General features: G+C 46.7%; 3 non-coding genes across 3 annotated transcripts; all 3 read left to right on the top strand.

Moving 5' to 3' along the window:
* Window positions 1-2,567: 2,567 nt before the first annotated feature.
* LOC138294374 (small nucleolar RNA SNORD47) lies at window positions 2,568-2,640 on the top strand. Its single transcript, XR_011203390.1, has one exon. It is a non-coding gene; the product is annotated as a small nucleolar RNA SNORD47 (small nucleolar RNA).
* A 16,992-nt stretch (window positions 2,641-19,632) lies between these two features.
* On the top strand, window positions 19,633-19,707 carry LOC138294358 (small nucleolar RNA SNORD79). The gene has a single exon (XR_011203373.1). It is a non-coding gene; the product is annotated as a small nucleolar RNA SNORD79 (small nucleolar RNA).
* Window positions 19,708-20,244: 537 nt separating this feature from the next.
* Window positions 20,245-20,328, top strand: LOC138294397 (small nucleolar RNA snR60/Z15/Z230/Z193/J17). Its single transcript, XR_011203412.1, has one exon. It is a non-coding gene; the product is annotated as a small nucleolar RNA snR60/Z15/Z230/Z193/J17 (small nucleolar RNA).
* Window positions 20,329-20,906: the final 578 nt, after the last annotated feature.

Genomic DNA, 20,906 nt, shown 5'->3' with positions numbered 1-20,906 from the left:
AACTCAAACTCATACTGATAGCACCAACGTGGGCAAGACAACCATGGTACACAACACTGCTAGACCTATCAGTAGTACCCCACGTCAAGTTGCCCAACAGGCCAGATTTGTTAACGCAACACAATCAACAAATCAGGCATCCAAACCCAGCATCGCTGAATCTAGCAATCTGGCTCCTGAAATCCTAGAATTCAGACACTTAGACCTCACACAAGAATGTATGGAAGTCATAAAGCAAGCCAGAAGACCATCCACTAGACACTGCTATGCAAGCAAATGGAAAAGATTTGTTTGCTATTGCCATCATAATCAAATTCAACCATTACACGCATCTCCAAAAGATGTAGTGGGTTACTTACTACACTTACAAAAATCGAACCTGGCCTTCTCTTCCATTTAAGATACACCTAGCAGCAATATCTGCATACCTGCAGATTACCCATTCAACTTCACTATTTAGGATACCTGTCATTAAAGCATTTATGGAAGGCCTCAAAAGAATTATACCACCAAGGACACCACCCGTTCCTTCATGGAACCTCAACATCGTCTTAACAACTCATGGGTCCACCTTTTGAACCCATGCACTCTTGCGAAATACAATTCTTAACGTGGAAGGTTGCATTTCTCATTGCCATCACATCTCTAAGAAGAGTAAGTGAAATTCAGGCGTTTACAATACAAGAACATTTTATCCAACTACACAAAAATAAAGTAGTCCTAAGGACCAATCCTAAATTTTTACCAAAAGTTATTTCACCGTTCCACTTAAATCAAACGGTAGAACTACCAGTGTTCTTCCCACAGCCAGATTCCATAGCTGAAAGGGCACTACATACCTTAGACGTCAAAAGAGTACTAATGTACTACATCGACAGAGCTAAAAACATCAGAAAAACCAAACTGTGTATTGCATTTCAAAACCCTCACGCAGGAAACCCAATATTGAAACAGGGTATAGCCAGATGGATAGTTAAGTGCATCCAAATCTGCTACCTTAAAGCAAAAAGACAACTGCCCATTACACCAAGGGCACACTCAACCAGAAAGAAAGGCGCTACCATGGCCTTCCTAGGGAATATTCCAATGCACAAAATATGTAAGGCAGCCACATGGTCTACGCCTCACACATTTACTAAGCACTACTGTGTAGACGTGCTATCCGCACAACAAGCCACAGTAGGTCAAGCCGTACTAAGAACTTTATTTCAGACTACTTCCACTCCTACAGGCTGAGCCACCGCTTTTGGGGAGATAACTGCTTACTAGTCTATGCACAACATGTGTATCTACAGCGACAGATGCCATCGAACTGAAAATGTCACTTACCCAGTGTACATCTGTTCGTGGCATTAGTCGTTGAAGATTCACATGTGCCACCCGCCTCCCCGGGAGCCTGAAGCCGTTTGGAAGTTATCTTCAACATTTGTACATTTGTAAATATATTACTTAAACCTTATTTGGTACATACTTATTCAATCCATTGCATGGGCACTATTACTAACATACACAACTCCTACCTCACCCTCTGCGGGGAAAACAATCTAAGATGGAGTCGACGCCCATGCGCAATGGAACAAAGGAGGAGTCCCTCGGTCTCGTGACTCAAAGACTTCTTCGAAGAAAAACCACTTGTAACACTCCGACCCAACACCATACTGCGGACTATGCACAACATGTGAATCTGCAGCGACTAATGCCACGAACAGATGTACACTGGGTAAGTGACATTTTCCTTTTCTATAACAAAACCTATTGGCTGGGTTTGTCTGAGTGTGTGTTCCTCATTTATTGCCTGTGTGTATGTACAGCAAATGCTTAACACTACTCCTTGGATAAGCCTACTGCTCGACCACACTACCACAAAATAGAGCATTAGTATTATCTCTTTTTGCCACTATCTTACCTCTAAGGGGAACCCTTGGACTCTGTGCATACTATTCCTTACTTTGAAATAGTGCATACAGAGCCAGCTTCCTACACTAATGCAATGACGTAATCACTTTATCGGGCAACATGGTATGGTATTTCCAATGCCACTAGACACCTGCAGTCCTGCTCTGCCAATGGCTTGGCTGTTCAGTGCTTCGAGAGGGATTGATTGGTACAGTGTAATGCCAAGCTTGATAGCTTCATTTGTACTTCATAATGCTGTGTTATCATGGGATTTGTATGTGATAATTAGAATCAGGTCTCCGATCCACATGAGGATACATTCATCAACCTGATACAGATGCCAGTCTGGCTGTAGTATTTCTACAAAACTAGTGTCCTCTCCAACTGAACTATATATTTCTGCTTTTCTTCCCAGGTGTTAAAGGGGCCAGCTCTTAGGATTGTTGCCTGCGGGTAAGTTTGCCTTGGTTATTGGGATACGCCGAGAAGCCTTGCTTAGCATTTGCAAGTTCACTCTCCTTGTCTTTGTAAGTGCTACTGCGCATCCCCCAGTCCATATTACTGGTACGTGGTTAAACAGTCATCCATTCAGTGCTTCCCTTAAGCAAAGCCTCAAGTGGTAGATGTTTTTTGTGTGGGGATATTGTGGAGGCCAAGGGAAATTAATAAACAACCAATGATGAAACTGATTCTGCCATATGAGTAATGCTGATTATACTCCTACCGTTCCATTTGTCTGAGGTTGTTTGACTAGGGTAGCCCTTGGCTTGGTGTAGATACAAGTTGACTCCACACTAGTGCCTGCTTGTGGACCTTTTTTCAGTGCTGCTTTAGCCACCAAAATAATCTTTAGGGGGAGTAATGTGGCAAAAACAATGAAAATACTTCTCTGCCTGGAAAATAGAAAACAACGTATGCGTTTCTTTGTTTAGGTGAAAATGTCAGCTCTTGGTAGTCTTGAGCAAAGTATTTCTGAAGCTTGCCTGTGCAGATCCTTCATCAGGTGAGAATTGTCCATTGGTAGGGTTCACTTTCAGAATTGGGATGTATGATGATAGTAACTTGAACTCTCTCACTGAGCGCCTGATGAAACCTACAAGAACTGATTCATCCAAGACTTTTCACTAGACAGGATTGTGGTCGAAAGCGCAAGCATTAAGGAACCCGCTCTTTCCATTGCAAGAGATTGATCTACCTGTAAATGTTCGATTATGTTGTCGGATGGAGTCTATAATAGTAACATTTAATATCATTAAGGTAGTCCGTTAACTTGCTTGATTGTCTTTTTTTTTTTTTTTGTTCAGTAGTGTTTAATGTATAAAACGGTATGTCTGATTTGATTGAGCTCCCAAAACACAGCTTTCCCTCGCATTCAGGTCCTCTCAAAGTTTTCTCTGTACAGAGATTTGACCTTTTTGATGCTTTTCAAAGTTGTAGACTATGGCTGAAGTAGTGGGTTTGATGTTTCAGTCCTGGAGAGGACCTAGAAGTATGGTCAGGGAGTGAGTCTTTATCGAGATTTATCTGGGTGACTAAAAAAATACATTTGTCTAGAAATTTGTGTTCTAGTTTTTTTGATTTACAGTTGTAGTGTTCCACCTAACAATCGCTTTGTCACAGTTGTCAGAAACATTGTTAAATCTAAAGATTATACTTCAATCTCAATGGGATGAAAAGTAACTAAACATGCAGCGCCATGTGTTGGTGCTCAGTGGAAGGCCCTTAACGCGTTTGACCGGGCACCTTTCTATTGCTAATTGCTGTATTTGGATGTTGACCTAAAGTACGTTTTTTTTTCTTTTCTGAAAATGTTATTTTGAATTATATTTTAGAGTGTTGACCTACACGATAATCAAGTGTAGGAATTAAGCTAAAGGATAATTGTCCTCGCAAAGGCTGGTTTCAGTGTTTGCATTTAACTAGTCACACAATGCTTTTTTTAAAGTTATAAGTTGAGCTTAGTTGAGCGCGAAGTACTGGTGCAACTTTGGAATGTGACGTAGACAGGTGTAGTGCTTTACTTCATGCCGATGTCGTCCTTCCATCACAATGTTTTGACATTCCCATTAACGTCTGTGCACTGATGGATAAAAATAACAATTTAGGCAGGTTTAATGTAACTTTTCGTCTGTTACGGCCCAACTGGATGCGTGAGGACCATTATTGGATTCCCATAATTTCAGATGTACATGTAGAATGCTGACATTTAGTGTTTACACTCAGTTTACCATGATTTTTGTATTTGTGTGAGGTAAGTTCAGATTGCTCCTTAGCACTTTAGCGTGAACGCTGAAGCTTTTGCACCTTTCGGGGGCATGGACGTATAGTGTAGCTAGCAGAGGCTGTGATGTGAGATGCAAGAGTAGTGGACAGGATTTTTCCTATAAACCTAATCTGCTGAGGCTGTGAAGTTTTTGACTTGTATTACCAGGAATCTTGTGTCTAAAATGTATTCATTGCTTTTAGGAACAGGAGATGGACAGACTGTAAGGAAATGCCTCCTTGGCATGGTTACCACCTGACTTTTTGCCTTTGCTGATGCTAAGTTATGATTTGAAAGTGTGCTTGGGCCCTGCTAACCAGGCCTCAGCACCAGTGTTCTTTCCCTAAACTGTACCTTTGTCTCCACAACTGGCACTCAGTTAAGTCCCTTGTAACTGGTACCAAGGGCCCTGAAGCCAGGGAAGGTCTCTAAGGGCTGCAGCATGTCTTATGCCACCCTGGGAACCCCTCACTCAGCACATACACACTGCTTGCCAGCGTTTGTATGCTGGTGGGGAGAAAATGACTAAGTTGACATGGCACTCCTCTCAGAGTGCCATGCTGCCTGTGGCATAGGTAAGTCACCCCTCTAGCAGGCCGTACAGCCCTAAGGCAGGGTGCACTATACCACAGGTGAGGGCATATGTGCATGAGCACTATGCCCCTACAGTATGTAAGGAAAACCTTAGATATTGTAAGTGCAGGGTAGCCATAAGAGTATATGGTCTGGGAGTCTGTCAAACATGAAATCCACAGCACCATAATGGCTACACTGAAAACTGGGAAGTTTGGTATCAAACTTCTCAGCACAATAAATGCACACTGATGCCAGTGTACACTCTATTGTAAAATACAACCAGAGGGCATCTTAGAGATGCCCCCTGAAAACATACCAGACTTCCAGAGTGGGCTGACTAGTTTTTGCCAGCCTGCCACACACCAGACATGTTCCTGGCCACATGGGGAGAGCCTTTGTCACTCTGTGGCCAGGAACAAAGCCTGTACTGGGTGGAGGTGCTTCTCACCTCCCCCTGCAGAAACTAACACCTGGGGGTGAGCCTCAAAGGCTCTCACCCCCTTTGTTACAGCGCCACAGGGCATCCCAGCTAGTGGAGATGCCCGCCCCTCCGGCCACTGACCCCACTTTTGGCGGAAAGGCTGGAGGAGAAAATAAGGAAAACAAGGAGGAGTCACTCCCCAGTCAGGACAGCCCCTAAGGTGTCCTGAGCTGAGTTGACTCTTACTTTTAGAAAACCTCCATCTTGTAGGAGGATTCCCCCAATAGGATTATGGATGTGCCCCACTCTTCACAGGGAGGAGGCACAAAGAGGGGGTAGCCACCCTCAGGGTCAGTAGCCATTGGCTACTGCCCTCCCAGACCTAACCACACCCCTAAATTCAGTATTTAGGGGCTCCCAGAACCGAGGAAGATAGATTCCTGCAACCTAAAGGACTGCTGACCTGAAGCCCTGCAGTGAAGACTGAGACGACAACTGATTTTGCCCCAGCCCCACCGGCCTGTCTCCCTAGTTCGAAGAAAACTGCAACAGCGACGCATCCAACAGGGTCCAGCGACCTCTGAAGCCTCAGAGGACTACCCTGCATCTAAAGGACCAAGAAGCTCCGAGAACAGCGGCCCTGTTCATGAAACTGCAACTTTCTGCAACAAAGAAGCAACTTTTAAAGACCACACGTTTCCCGCCGGAAGCGTGAGACTTTCCACTCTGCACCTGAAGCCCCCGGCTCGACCTGTGGAAAACTAACACTACAGGGACGACTCCACGACGACTGCGAGCCCGTGAGTAACCAGAGTTGACCCCCCTGAGTCCCCACAGTGACGCCTGCAGAGGAAATCCAGAGGCTCCCTGTAGGAAGTTGGCTCTGTATGTGCTATTTCAAAGTAAGGAATAGCATGCACAGAGTCCAAGGGTTCCCCTTAGAGGTAAAATAGTGGTAAAAATAGATAATACTAATGCTCTATTTTGTGGTAGTGTGGTCGAGCAGTAGGCTTATCCAAGGAGTAGTGTTAAGCATTTGTTGTACATACACATAGACAATAAATGAGGTACACACACTCAGAAACAAATCCAGCCAATAGGTTTTTGTATAGAAAAATATCTTTTCTTAGTTTATTTTAAGAACCACAGGTTCAAATTCTACATGTAATAGCTCATTCGAAAGGTATTGCAGGTAAGTACTTTAGGAACTTCAAATCATCAAAATTGCATGTATACTTTTCAAGTTATTCACAAATAGCTGTTTTAAAAGTGGACACTTAGTGCAATTTTCACAGTTCCTAGGGGAGGTAAGTATTTGTTAGTTTTACCAGGTAAGTAAGACACTTACAGGGTTCAGTTCTTGGTCCAAGGTAGCCCACCGTTGGGGGTTCAGAGCAACCCCAAAGTCACCACACCAGCAGCTCAGGGCCGGTCAGGTGCAGAGTTCAAAGTGGTGCCCAAAACACATAGGCTAGAATGGAGAGAAGGGGGTGCCCCGGTTCCGGTCTGCTTGCAGGTAAGTACCCGCGTCTTCGGAGGGCAGACCAGGGGGGTTTTGTAGGGCACCGGGGGGGACACAAGTCCACACAGAAATTTCACCCTCAGCAGCGCGGGGGCGGCCGGGTGCAGTGTAGAAACAAGCGTCGGGTTTGTAATGGAAGTCAATGGGAGATCTAGGGATCTCTTCAGCGCTGCAGGCAGGCAAGGGGGGGGTTCCTCGGGGAAACCTCCACTTGGGCAAGGGAGAGGGACTCCTGGGGGTCACTCCTCCAGTGAAAGTCCGGTCCTTCAGGTCCTGGGGGCTGCGGGTGCAGGGTCTCTCCCAGGTGTCGGGACTTTGGTTTCAAAGAGTCGCGGTCAGGGGAAGCCTCGGGATTCCCTCTGCAGGCGGCGCTGTGGGGACTCAGGGGGGACAGGTTTTTGTACTCACAGTCTTAGAGTAGTCCTGGGGTCCCTCCTGAGGTGTTGGATCGCCACCAGCCGAGTCGGGGTCGCCGGGTGCAGTGTTGCAAGTCTCACGCCTTTTGCGGGGAGCTTGCAGGGTTCTTTAAAGCTGCTGGAAACAAAGTTGCAGCCTTTCTTGGAGCAGGTCCGCTGTCCTCGGGAGTTTCTTGTCTTTTCGAAGCAGGGGCAGTCCTCAGAGGATGTCGAGGTCGCTGGTCCCTTTGGAAGGCGTCGCTGGAGCAGGATCTTTGGAAGGCAGGAGACAGGCCGGTGAGTTTCTGGAGCCAAGGCAGTTGTCGTCTTCTGGTCTTCCTCTGCAGGGGTTTTTCAGCTAGGCAGTCCTTCTTCTTGTAGTTGCAGGAATCTCATTTTCTAGGGTTCAGGGTAGCCCTTAAATACTAAATTTAAGGGTGTGTTTAGGTCTGGGGGGTTAGTAGCCAATGGCTACTAGCCCTGAGGGTGGGTACACCCTCTTTGTGCCTCCTCCCAAGGGGAGGGGGTCACAATCCTAACCCTATTGGGGGAATCCTCCATCTGCAAGATGGAGGATTTCTAAAAGTCAGAGTCACCTCAGCTCAGGACACCTTAGGGGCTGTCCTGACTGGCCAGTGACTCCTCCTTGTTGCTTTCTTTGTTCCCTCCAGCCTTGCCGCCAAAAGTGGGGGCCGTGGCCGGAGGGGGCGGGCAACTCCACTAAGCTGGAGTGCCCTGCTGGGCTGTGACAAAGGGGTGAGCCTTTGAGGCTCACCGCCAGGTGTCACAGCTCCTGCCTGGGGGAGGTGTTAGCATCTCCACCCAGTGCAGGCTTTGTTACTGGCCTCAGAGTGACAAAGGCACTCTCCCCATGGGGCCAGCAACATGTCTCTGGTGTGGCAGGCTGCTGGAACTAGTCAGCCTACACAGACAGTCGGTTAAGTTTCAGGGGGCACCTCTAAGGTGCCCTCTGTGGTGTATTTTACAATAAAATGTACACTGGCATCAGTGTGCATTTATTGTTCTGAGAAGTTTGATACCAAACTTCCCAGTTTTCAGTGTAGCCATTATGGTGCTGTGGAGTTCGTGTTTGACAGACTCCCAGACCATATACTCTTATGGCTACCCTGCACTTACAATGTCTAAGGTTTTGTTTAGACACTGTAGGGGTACCATGCTCATGCACTGGTACCCTCACCTATGGTATAGTGCACCCTGCCTTAGGGCTGTAAGGCCTGCTAGAGGGGTGTCTTACCTATACTGCATAGGCAGTGAGAGGCTGGCATGGCACCCTGAGGGGAGTGCCATGTCGACTTACTCGTTTGGTCCTCACTAGCACACACAAGCTGGCAAGCAGTGTGTCTGTGCTGAGTGAGAGGTCTCCAGGGTGGCATAAGACATGCTGCATCCCTTAGAGACCTTCCTTGGCATCAGGGCCCTTGGTACTAGAAGTACCAGTTACAAGGGACTTATCTGGATGCCAGGGTCTGCCAATTGTGGATACAAAAGTACAGGTTAGGGAAAGAACACTGGTGCTGGGGCCTGGTTAGCAGGCCTCAGCACACTTTCAATTGTAAACATAGCATCAGCAAAGGCAAAAAGTCAGGGGGCAACCATGCCAAGGAGGCATTTCCTTACACTCCCCCTGACCGCGACTGCCTTCTTCAAGGAACCAGACGCCTGGAACCAGCACTGCACCCCCCAGGACCTGAACGAACCAAACTCCAGTGCAGGAGCGGCCCCCAGACAACCCTCTACCTAGCCCAGGTGGTGGCTACCCCGAGGAACCCCACCCCCCCAGAAAATCATTGCAGAGACCCCCGGGTCTCCCCATTGATTCCTATAGGAAACCCGACACCTGTTTGCACTCTGCACCCGGCAGCCCCTGTGCCGCTGAGGGTGTACTTTCTGTGCCTGCTTGTGTCCGTATAAACCCCCCCTCCCCCAGTGCCCTACAAAATCCCCCTGGTCTGCCCTCAGAAGATGTGGTTACTTACCTGCTGGCAGACTGGAACCGGGGCACCCCTATTTCCTTGAACTCCCAACGGTTGGCTACCTTGGACCCAACTTTAAACCCTGTAAGTGTTTTAATTACCTGTGAATATAACTAATACTTACCTCCCCCAGTAACTGTTGATTTTTCCAGTGTCCATTTTTAAAATAGCTTATTGCCATTTATTTCAAAACTGTGCATGCTATTGTGATTATTCAAAGTTCTTAGAATATCTGAGTGAAATACCTTTCATTTAAAGTATTACTTGTAAATCTTGAACCTGTGGTTCTTAAAATAAACTAAGTGTAAGGAAATGCCTCCTTGGCATGGCTACCCCCTGACTTTCTGCCTTTGCTGATGCTAGGTTTTGAATTGAAAGTGTGCTGAGGCCTGCTAACCAGGTCCCAGCACCAGTGTTCTTTCCCTAACCTGTACTTTTGTTTTCACAATTGGCACACCCTGGCATCCAGGTAAGTCCCTTGTAACTGGTACCCCCTGGTACCAAGGGCCCTGATGCCAGGGAAGGTCTCTAAGGGCTGCAGCATATCTTATGCCACCCTGGGGACCCCTCACTCAGCACAGACACACTGCTTGTCAGCTTGTGTGTGCTGGTGAGGACAAAACGAGTAAGTCGACATGGCACTCCCCTCAGGGTGCCATGCCAACCTCACACTGCCTATGCAGTACAGATACGTCACCCCTCTAGCAGGCCTTACAGCCCTAAGGCAGGGTGCACTATACCATAGGTGAGGGCACCAGTGCATGAGCACTGTGCCCCTACAGTGTCTAAGCCAAACCTTAGACATTGTAAGTGCAGGGTAGCCATAAGAGTATATGGTCTGGGAGTCTGTCAAACACGGACTCCACAGCACCATAATGGCTACACTGAAAACTGGGAAGTTTGGTATCAAACTTCTCAGCACAATAAATGCACACTGATACCAGTGTACATTTTATTGTAAAATACACCCCAGAGGGCACCTTAGAGGTGCCCCCTGAAACCAGTCAACTTGCACTGTGTCCACTTTTAAAATAGCTATGTGTTTTATGTAAAAAGTATATATGCTATTAAGATTATTCAAAGTTCCTAAAGTACTTACCTGCAATACCTTTCAAATGAGATTACCTGTAAAATTTGAACCTGTGGTTCTTAAAATAAACTAAGAAAAGATATTTTTCTATACAAAAACCTATTGGCCTGGAATTTTCTGAGTGTGTTCCTCATTTATTGCCTGTGTGTATGTACAACAAATGCTTAACACTACCCTCTGATAAGCCCTACTGCTCGACCACACTACCACAAAATAGAGCATTAGTATTCTCTTTTTGCCACTATCTTACCTCTAAGGGGAACCCTTGGACTCTGCACACTATTTCTTAGTTTGAAATAGTATGTTCGATGGCATCTGTCGCTGTAGATACGCATGTTCTGCAATAGCTCGCCATCTGGTGTTGGGCCGGAGTGTTACAAGTTGTTTTTCTTCGAAGAAGTCTTTCGAGTCACGGGACCGAGTGACTCCTCCTTTTGTCTCCATTGCGCATGGGCGTCGACTCCATCTTCGATTGTTTTTTTTTCCGCCATCGGGTTCGGACGTGTTCCTGTCGCTCCGAGTTTCGGAACGGAAAATTAGCTAATTTCGGAAGATTTTCGTCGGTATTGTTGTGTTCGGGATCGGCGTACTTAGATTCCACACCGCATCGAAGATCGAAGAGCTCCGGTGCCCTTCGGGGTAGTTCTTTCGATCCTCCGTCGGGGCCTGGTCGGCCCGACCGCGTGCTGAAGAACGCCGATGGAACGGACCCCGTTCCGTTTCTGCCCCAAATGCCACAATAAATACCCCTACACAGACCAACACTTGGTCTGCAACCTGTGCCTGTCACCTGAGCACAGCGAAGACACCTGCGAGGCCTGTCGTGCGTTCCGGTCCCGAAAAACACTCCGAGACCGTCGAGCCAGAAGACTTCAAATGGCGTCCGCACCGACAGCCCAACGGGAGTTCGAGGAACAGGAAGAAGAAGGTACCTTCTCGATCCAAGACTCAGACTCCGAAGGATTCGACGACACACAAACCGTGAGTAAGACGTCGAAAACCTCACAAAGAAACATTTACAAGGCCCAGGGGACGCCACTGCCACCAGGCCATGGCTCGACCCATAAATTCGGTGACCGACCGTCTGCACCGAAAAAGGCCCAAACAGTGCCGAGATCGTCCGACTCGGTCGAGACACCGGCACGCAGCCTTCTCGGGACCGAGAAAGTGCTGGAGACAAGCCTCGACACCGAGATGCCGGTGTGGACACGGCTCGACGCCGAGACAGCGGCACCGAAACAGATCGACGGCGAGAGGTTTCGGCCCCGAAAAGGAAAAAAGTCACCTCGGAGCCGAAAAAACACGCAGACAAAGTTTCGATGCCGAAACAAACTGCAAGCGACCCAGCTTCAGGCTCTTATACAGAAGAGCACTCGCTAACCTCCCAAATGCAAAAGCATAGGTTTGAGGAAGAGCTACAAGCAACTGATGTGGACCATACGCAAAAGCGTATCTTCATTCAGCAGGGGACAGGAAAAATAAGCACCCTTCCCCCCATTAGGAGAAAGAGTAGGTTGGAGTTCCAGACAGAACAAGCACCACAACCAAAAGTGGTGAAAAGAGTTACACCACCACCCTCTCCTCCGCCTGTGATTACCGTTTCACCAGCACAAACCCCATCACACTCCCCAGCTCACACCACCATGAGCCAGGGTGACCAAGATCAGGACGCATGGGACCTATACGACGCCCCAGTGTCAGATAACAGCCCGGAGGCCTACCCTACAAAGCCATCTCCACCAGAAGACAGCACCGCGTACTCTCAGGTGGTGGCTAGAGCGGCACAATTTCACAACGTAAGCCTCCACTCAGAACAGGTCGAGGATGATTTCTTGTTCAACACGCTCTCCTCCACCCACAGCTCATACCAAAGCCTGCCTATGCTCCCTGGTATGCTCCGGCACGCAAAAGACATATTTAAGGAGCCGGTCAAAAGTAGGGCAATCACACCAAGGGTGGGAAAAAAAGTACAAGCCGCCTCCTACGGACCCGGTTTTCATCACTACACAGCTGCCACCAGACTCTGTTGTTGTAGGAGCAGCTAGGAAAAGGGCCAACTCTCACACATCTGGAGATGCACCACCCCCAGATAAAGAAAGCCGCAAGTTCGATGCAGCTGGTAAGAGTCGCAGCACAAGCTGCAAACCAGTGGCGCATCGCGAACTCCCAGGCACTACTTGCGCGCTATGACAGAGCCCACTGGGACGAGATGCAACATCTCATTGAACATCTGCCCAAGGACTTCCAAAATAGGGCAAAACAAGTGGTTGAGGAGGGACAGACCATCTCCAACAACCAGATACGTTCCTCCATAGACGCTGCAGATACAGCTGCACGGACAATTAATACATCTGTAACTATCAGAAGGCATGCATGGCTCCGAACGTCTGGATTTAAACCAGAGATTCAACAAGCAGTTCTCAATATGCCTTTTAATGAAAAAGAACTGTTCGGTCCAGAAGTGGACACAGCGATTGAGAAACTCAAAAAAGATACGGACACTGCCAAAGCCATGGGCGCACTCTACTCCCCGCAGAGCAGAGGGAATTACAGCACATTCCGTAAAACGCCCTTTCGAGGGGGGTTTCGGGGTTAAAGCACACAAGCCAGCACCTCACAAGCAACACCGTCCACTTACCAGGGACAGTATAGAGGAGGTTTTCGGGGACAATATAGAGGATGGCAATTCCCTAGAAATAGAGGGAGATTTCAAAGCCCCAAAACCCCTACTACTAAACAATGACTCACAGGTCACTCACCCCCTCCACACAACACCAGTGGGGGGAAGAATAGGTCATTATTACAAAGCATGGGAGGAAATCACTACAGACTCTTGGGTTCTAGCAATTATCCAACATGGTTATTGCATAGAATTTCTACAATTCCCTCCAAACATACCACCAAAAGCACAAAATTTAACACACCATTCCAATCTCCTGGAGATAGAAGTGCAGGCACTATTGCAAAAGAATGCAATCGAATTAGTGCCAAACACACAAATAAACACAGGAGTTTACTCACTGTACTTTCTGATACCAAAGAAGGACAAAACGCTGAGACCAATCCTAGACCTCAGAGTAGTGAATACTTTCATCAAATCAGACCACTTCCACATGGTCACACTACAAGAAGTATTGCCATTGCTAAAACTACACGACTACATGGCAACTTTAGACCTCAAGGATGCTTATTTCCATATACCAATACACCCATCGCACAGGAAATACCTAAGGTTTGTATTCAAAGGAATACATTACCAATTCAAGGTACTGCCTTTCGGATTAACAACCGCACCAAGAGTCTTTACCAAATGTCTAGCGGTAGTCGCTGCACACATAAGGCAGCAAATACATGTGTTCCCATATTTGGACGACTGGCTAATCAAGGCCCATTCGTTCATACAGTGCTCCAATCACACAAATCAGATCATACAAACCCTCTTCAAACTCGGGTTCACCGTCAACTTTACAAAATCCAACATTCTACCGCGCAAGGTACAACAATACCTAGGAGCCATAATAGACACATCAAAGGGAGTAGCCACTCCAAGTCCACAGAGAATTCTAAATTTCAACACCATCATACAACGCATGTATCCAACACAAAAGATACAGGCAAAGATGGTATTACAACTCCTAGGCATGATGTCATCATGCATAGCCATTGTCCCAAACGCAAGACTGCACATGAGGCCCTTACAACAATGCCTAGCATCACAGTGGTCTCAAGCACAGGGTCACCTTCTAGATCTGGTGTTAATAGACCGCCAAACTTAGCTCTCGCTTCTGTGGTGGAACAACATAAATTTAAACAAAGGGCGGCCTTTCCAAGACCCAGTGCCACAATACGTAATAACAGATGCTTCCATGACAGGGTGGGGAGCACACCTCGATCAACACAGCATACAAGGACAATGGAACGTACATCAAACAAAACTGCATATCAATCACCTAGAACTTCTAGCAGTTTTTCAAGCACTAAAAGCTTTCCAACCAATAATAGTTCACAAATACATTCTTGTCAAAACAGACAACATGACAACAATGTATTATCTAAACAAGCAGGGAGGGACGCACTCCACGCAGTTAAGCCTGCTAGCACAGAAAATTTGGCATTGGGCAATTCACAACCAAATTCGCCTAATTGCACAGTTTATACCAGGGATCCAAAATCAACTCGCAGTCAATCTCTCTCGAGATCACCAACAGGTCCACGAATGGGAAATTCACCCCCAAATTCTGAACACTTATTTCAAACTCTGGGGAACACCTCAGATAGACTTGTTTGCGACAAGGGAGAACGCAAAATGCCAAAACTTCGCATCCAGATACCCACACAAACAATCCCAAGGCAATGCCCTATGGATGAACTGGTCAGGGATATTTGCTTACGCTTTTCCTCCTCTCCCTCTCCTTCCTTACCTGGTAAACAAACTCAGTCAAAGCAAACTCAAACTCATATTGATAGCACCAACTTGGGCAAGGCAACCCTGGTACACAACGCTGCTAGACCTATCAGTGGTACCCTGCATCAAATTGCCCAACAGGCCAGATCTGTTGACACAGCACAACCAAAAGATCAGACACCCAGATCCAGCATCGCTGAATCTAGCAATCTGGCTCCTGAAATCCTAGAATTCGGGCACTTACAACTTACCCAAGAATGTATGGAAGTCATAAAACAAGCCAGAAGGCCATCCACCAGGCACTGCTATGCAAGTAAATGGAAGAGGTTTGTTTGCTACTGCCATATTAATCAAATACAACCATTACACACAACTCCAGAACATGTAGTGGGTTACTTGCTTCACTTACAAAAATCTAACCTAGCTTTCTCTTCCATCAAGATTCACCTTGCAGCAATATCTGCATACCTGCAGACTACCTATTCAACTTCCCTATATAAGATACCAGTCATTAAAGCATTCATGGAGGGCCTTAGGAGAATTATACCACCAAGAACACTACCTGTTCCTTCATGGAACCTAAATGTTGTCCTAACTAGACTTATGGGTCCACCTTTTTAACCCATGCACTCCTGCGAAATACAGTTCCTAACCTGGAAGGTGGCATTTCTCATGCGAGATTCAGGCGTTTACAATACAGGAACCTTTTATACAACTACACAAAAATAAAGTCGTCCTAAGGACCAATCCTAAATTTTTGCCAAAGGTTATTTCACCGTTCCATCTAAATCAAACAGTGGAACTTCCAGTGTTCTTTCCACAGCCAGATACCGTAGCTGAAAGGGCACTACATACATTAGATGTCAAAAGAGCATTGATGTATTACATTGACAGAACAAAAAACATCAGAAAGACTAAACAACTCTTTATTGCCTTTCAAAAACCTCACGCAGGAAACCCAATTTCAAAACAAGGTATAGCCAGATGGATAGTTAAATGCATCCAAATCTGCTACCTTAAAGCTAAACGACAGCTGCCCATTACACCAAGGGCACACTCAACCAGAAAGAAAGGTGCTTCCATGGCCTTTTTAGGAAACATCCCAATGCAAGAAATATGTAAGGCAGCCACATGGTCTACGCCTCACACATTCACCAAGCACTACTGTGTAGACGTGTTAGCCGCACAACAAGCCACAGTAGGTCAAGCCGTATTAAGAACATTATTTCAGACTACTTCCACTCCTACAGGCTGATCCACCGCTTTTGGGAAAATAACTGCTTACTAGTCTATGCAGAACATGCGTATCTACAGCGACAGATGCCATCGAACTGAAAATGTCACTTACCCAGTGTACATCTGTAAGGAAATGCCTCCTTGGCATGGTTGCCCCCTGACTTTTTGCCTTTGCTGATGCTATGTTTACAATTGAAAGTGTGCTGAGGCCTGCTAACCAGGCCCCAGCACCAGTGTTCTTTCCCTAACCTGTACTTTTGTATCCACAATTGGCAGACCCTGGCATCCAGATAAGTCCCTTGTAACTGGTACTTCTAGTACCAAGGGCCCTGATGCCAAGGAAGGTCTCTAAGGGCTGCAGCATGTCTTATGCCACCCTGGAGACCTCTCACTCAGCACAGACACACTGCTTGCCAGCTTGTGTGTGCTAGTGAGGACAAAACGAGTAAGTCGACATGGCACTCCCCTCAGGGTGCCATGCCAGCCTCTCACTGCCTATGCAGTATAGGTAAGCCACCCCTCTAGCAGGCCTTACAGCCCTAAGGCCGGGTGCACTATACCATAGGTGAGGGTACCAGTGCATGAGCATGGTACCCCTACAGTGTCTAAACAAAACCTTAGACATTGTAAGTGCAGGGTAGCCATAAGAGTATATGGTCTGGGAGTCTGTCAAACATGAACTCCACAGCACCATAATGGCTACACTGAAAACTGGGAAGTTTGGTATCAAACTTCTCAGCACAATAAATGCACACTGATGCCAGTGTACATTTTATTGTAAAATACACCACAGAGGGCACCTTAGAGGTGCCCCCTGAAACTTAACCGACTATCTGTGTAGGCTGACTAGTTTTAGCAGCCTGCCACAAACCGAGACATGTTGCTGGCCCCATGGGGAGAGTGCCTTTGTCACTCTGAGGCCAGTAACAGCCTGCACTGGGTGGAGATGCTAACACCTCCCCCAGGCAGGAATTGTCACACCTGGCGGTGAGCCTCAAAGGCTCACCTCCTTTGTGCCAACCCAGCAGGACACTCCAGCTAGTGGAGTTGCCCGCCCCCTCCGGCCAGGCCCCACTTTTGGCGGCAAGGCCGGAGAAGATAATGAGAAAAACAAGGAGGAGTCACTGACCAGTCAGGACAGCCCCTAAGGTGCCCTGAGCTGAAGTGACTCTAACTTTTAGAAATCCTCCATCTTGCAGATGGAGGATTCCCCCAATAGGGTTAGGATTGTGACCCCCTCCCCTTGGGAGGAGGCACAAAGAGGGTGTACCCACCCTCAGGGCTAGTAGCCATTGGCTACTAACCCCCCAGACCTAAACACGCCCTTAAATTTAGTATTTAAGGGCTACCCTGAACCCTAGAAAATTAGATTCCTGCAACTACAAGAAGGACTGCCCAGCTGAAAACCCCTGCAGCGGAAGACCAGAAGACGACAACTGCCTTGGCTCCAGAAACTCACCGGCCTGTCTCCTGCCTTCCAAAGATCCTGCTCCAGCGACGCCTTCCAAAGGGACCAGCGACCTCGACATCCTCTGAGGACTGCCCCTGCTTCGAAAAGACAAGAAACTCCCGAGGACAGCGGACCTGCTCCAAGAAAAGCTGCAACTTTGTTTCCAGCAACTTTAAAGAACCCTGCAAGCTCCCCGCAAGAAGCGTGAGACTTGCAACACTGCACCCGGCGACCCCGACTCGGCTGGTGGCGATCCAACACCTCAGGAGGGACCCCAGGACTACTCTGATACTGTGAGTACCAAAACCTGTCCCCCCTGAGCCCCCACAGCGCCGCCTGCAGAGGGAATCCCGAGGCTTCCCCTGACCGCGACTCTTTGAACCTAAAGTCCCGACGCCTGGGAGAGACCCTGCACCCGCAGCCCCCAGGACCTGAAGGACCGGACTTTCACTGGAGAAGTGACCCCCAGGAGTCCCTCTCCCTTGCCCAAGTGGAGGTTTCCCCGAGGAATCCCCCCCTTGCCTGCCTGCAGCGCTGAAGAGATCCCGAGATCTCTCATAGACTAACATTGAAAACCCGACGCTTGTTTCTACACTGCACCCGGCCGCCCCCCGCGCTGCTGAGGGTGAAATTTCTGTGTGGACTTGTGTCCCCCCCGGTGCCCTACAAAACCCCCCTGGTCTGCCCTCCGAAGACGCGGGTACTTACCTGCAAGCAGACCGGAACCGGGGCACCCCCTTCTCTCCATTCTAGCCTATGTGTTTTGGGCACCACTTTGAACTCTGCACCTGACCGGCCCTGAGCTGCTGGTGTGGTGACTTTGGGGTTGCTCTGAACCCCCAACGGTGGGCTACCTTGGACCAAGAACTAAGCCCTGTAAGTGTCTTACTTACCTGGTTAACCTAACAAATACTTACCTCCCCTAGGAACTGTGAAAATTGCACTAAGTGTCCACTTTTAAAACAGCTATTTGTGAATAACTTGAAAAGTATACATGCAATTTTGATGATTTGAAGTTCCTAAAGTACTTACCTGCAATACCTTTCGAATGAGATATTACATGTAGAATTTGAACCTGTGGTTCTTAAAATAAACTAAGAAAATATATTTTTCTATAACAAAACCTATTGGCTGGATTTGTCTCTGAGTGTGTGTACCTCATTTATTGTCTATGTGTATGTACAACAAATGCTTAACACTACTCCTTGGATAAGCCTACTGCTCGACCACACTACCACAAAATAGAGCATTAGTATTATCTCTTTTTACCACTATTTTACCTCTAAGGGGAACCCTTGGACTCTGTGCATGCTATTCCTTACTTTGAAATAGCACATACAGAGCCAACTTCCTACAACATCTGTTCGTGGCATCAGTCGCAGTAGATTCGCATGTGCCCACCCGCCTCCCCGGGAGCCTGTAGCAGTTTGGAAGTTACCTTCAATTATTTATATATGTATCATCTCAACCTTAAATAGGTGCATACTTAGTCACTCCATTGCATGGGCGCTATTACTACAATTCAACTCCTACCTCACCCTCTGCGGGGAAAAACAATCGAAGATGGAGTCGACGCCCATGCGCAATGGAGACAAAAGGAGGAGTCACTCGGTCCCGTGACTCGAAAGACTTCTTCGAAGAAAAACAACTTGTAACACTCCGGCCCAACACCAGATGGCGAGCTATTGCAGAACATGCGAATCTACTGCGACTGATGCCACGAACAGATGTACACTGGGTAAGTGACATTTTCAATACAGAGCCAACTTCCTACACCGCCCAACTAATGAAAGTAGGTAAACGTAGTCTTATAACTGCTAATTTGTTTTTTTTTGTTTAATTTTATTTTTTAAGCTATGTTTCTCACTGCCTTCACTAAAGAATCCATTTAAAAAACGTGTATGTTCTCGATATTGCATGGCTCAAATATGTTTTGAAAAGAACTAGGTGGTTGTTTTTAACCCCAAATGTAATGCAAATCTACGTTGAATTGCTTGCTAAAAATCAAAAGTCACATAACTGACTATTTTAAAACGCCAGTCTCGCTTGGACTAAGAATGTGTATATTAAGAGCACTGACTGCATGGCATTGGTGCTTTTTATCTGTAGCAGCAAAAGCAAGTAACAAACCAAACCCATTTATTGAAGAGACTTTAGTTTTTGAAGAGATTAAACCATTTGGAAGGGAAGTGGAAGTTAAGGAAGTATTCTTTATTTTGCCTGTTAAATTCCCCTTACATAAGTTATGCTAAACTTGTTCAGTAGATTGTCCTTCAGCCCTTTGCCTCAGCATGTTTTTGGTGCATTGATTGTGTTGCATGGAATGTAGGGGCTCTTAATATTGCATATAATTCTTGCGATCTGCAGTCCAGTCTGGCTCCATGTGCTGTTTATGATTATTAAACAAATGGGAATCTCTCTGAAAAAGAATGAGGGATGCACTTGTATCTGAAATTGCACAGGGCTGACTTGTGTGGCAATGTGCTTGAGGGACTAATGTACACACTTCAAATGCCTCTCTTAATTTTGCCACTTTTAAATTTGCAGGACCACACTATGTGAACTGTGCACCAGAAAGGAGGCGACAGAGCGAGTTGGTTCAAATACTAGCGGCCTGCCAGACTGCCCTGGGTGTGGTGCCGGAGAATTGGGACGCGTTGGGATGAAACTGGTAATTCTGTGTGTTGGGGTGTTAGTACTATGCCTTGGGTTAATTTGTTTTGTTCAAGGGTTTGATTTGGTTACGTTTGTTGATAGGTTTTGTAATTTACTTTAGATGTATGACTTATACGGATGCTCTCTAGTATTGGAACGTAAATGTTCCAAAGTTTATAAATTATAAAATGCACGATACGTATGTGCTGCATGCTTTTTTTTTCTTTCTCCTAGTTGAGCAGCTGCTTCAACTGATTCCTTGGGGTTTTTTAAGGGGCAAAATGCATGTAGTAGTCTTACAGCGCTGCACTAATGCAATACACAGCAAGTCTGCGCCAAGATTGATACAGTGATGAGCACATAGTTCAGCAGATGAACAGTGGTGAATAAGAGCTTTTGTCTTTCGCTCCTATCTGATGTATTGATCGTTTATGGCCACATCAGCAGTTGGTATGTAATGTATGTAGGGAAGCTAATGCAGATCCTGTACTTTTTTCTTTTAAGCCTCAAGCGACGGATGATTGAAGGTAAGATTCTTTTTTTTAATCTGTTCTTCTTTCTAGTTTAGTACTTGTTTTCAGTTTTAGATTTTCCTATTATTGTCATTTCTATTCAGCTTTAGTTGACTCGTGTCTCGGAGGTGAAGTTGCTCATGATCTGAGATTTGAATTTGGCTTGTTATAAAGCAATGTAGGAAGCTGGCCTGGTGTGTCGGTGGTACTTATGGTACGCAAGCCTTATACCAGGTCCAGGTATCCCCTCTTAGTGAAGTATTGGCAGTGCCTAGAAGCCAGGCTCTCTAGAGGTAGCTGTGAATGAGCAGCTAAGGCTTATCTAGGAGATGTGCAAAGCTCATGCAATACCACTGTAGTCACACAGCACTTACACACAGGAAAGAAAACACTAATTTGTACAAAAATAAAGGTACTTTAGGTTCGATGGCATCTGTCGCTACGCATGTTTTGCATAGCTCGCCATCTGGTGTTGGGCCGGAGTGTTACAA

The sequence above is a fragment of the Pleurodeles waltl genome, chromosome 4_2 (genome assembly GCF_031143425.1).
Source record: "Pleurodeles waltl isolate 20211129_DDA chromosome 4_2, aPleWal1.hap1.20221129, whole genome shotgun sequence".
Lineage (NCBI taxonomy): Eukaryota > Metazoa > Chordata > Amphibia > Caudata > Salamandridae > Pleurodeles > Pleurodeles waltl.
Note: the sequence above shows the minus strand (reverse complement) of the source record. Positions and strands in the feature narration are given on the sequence as shown.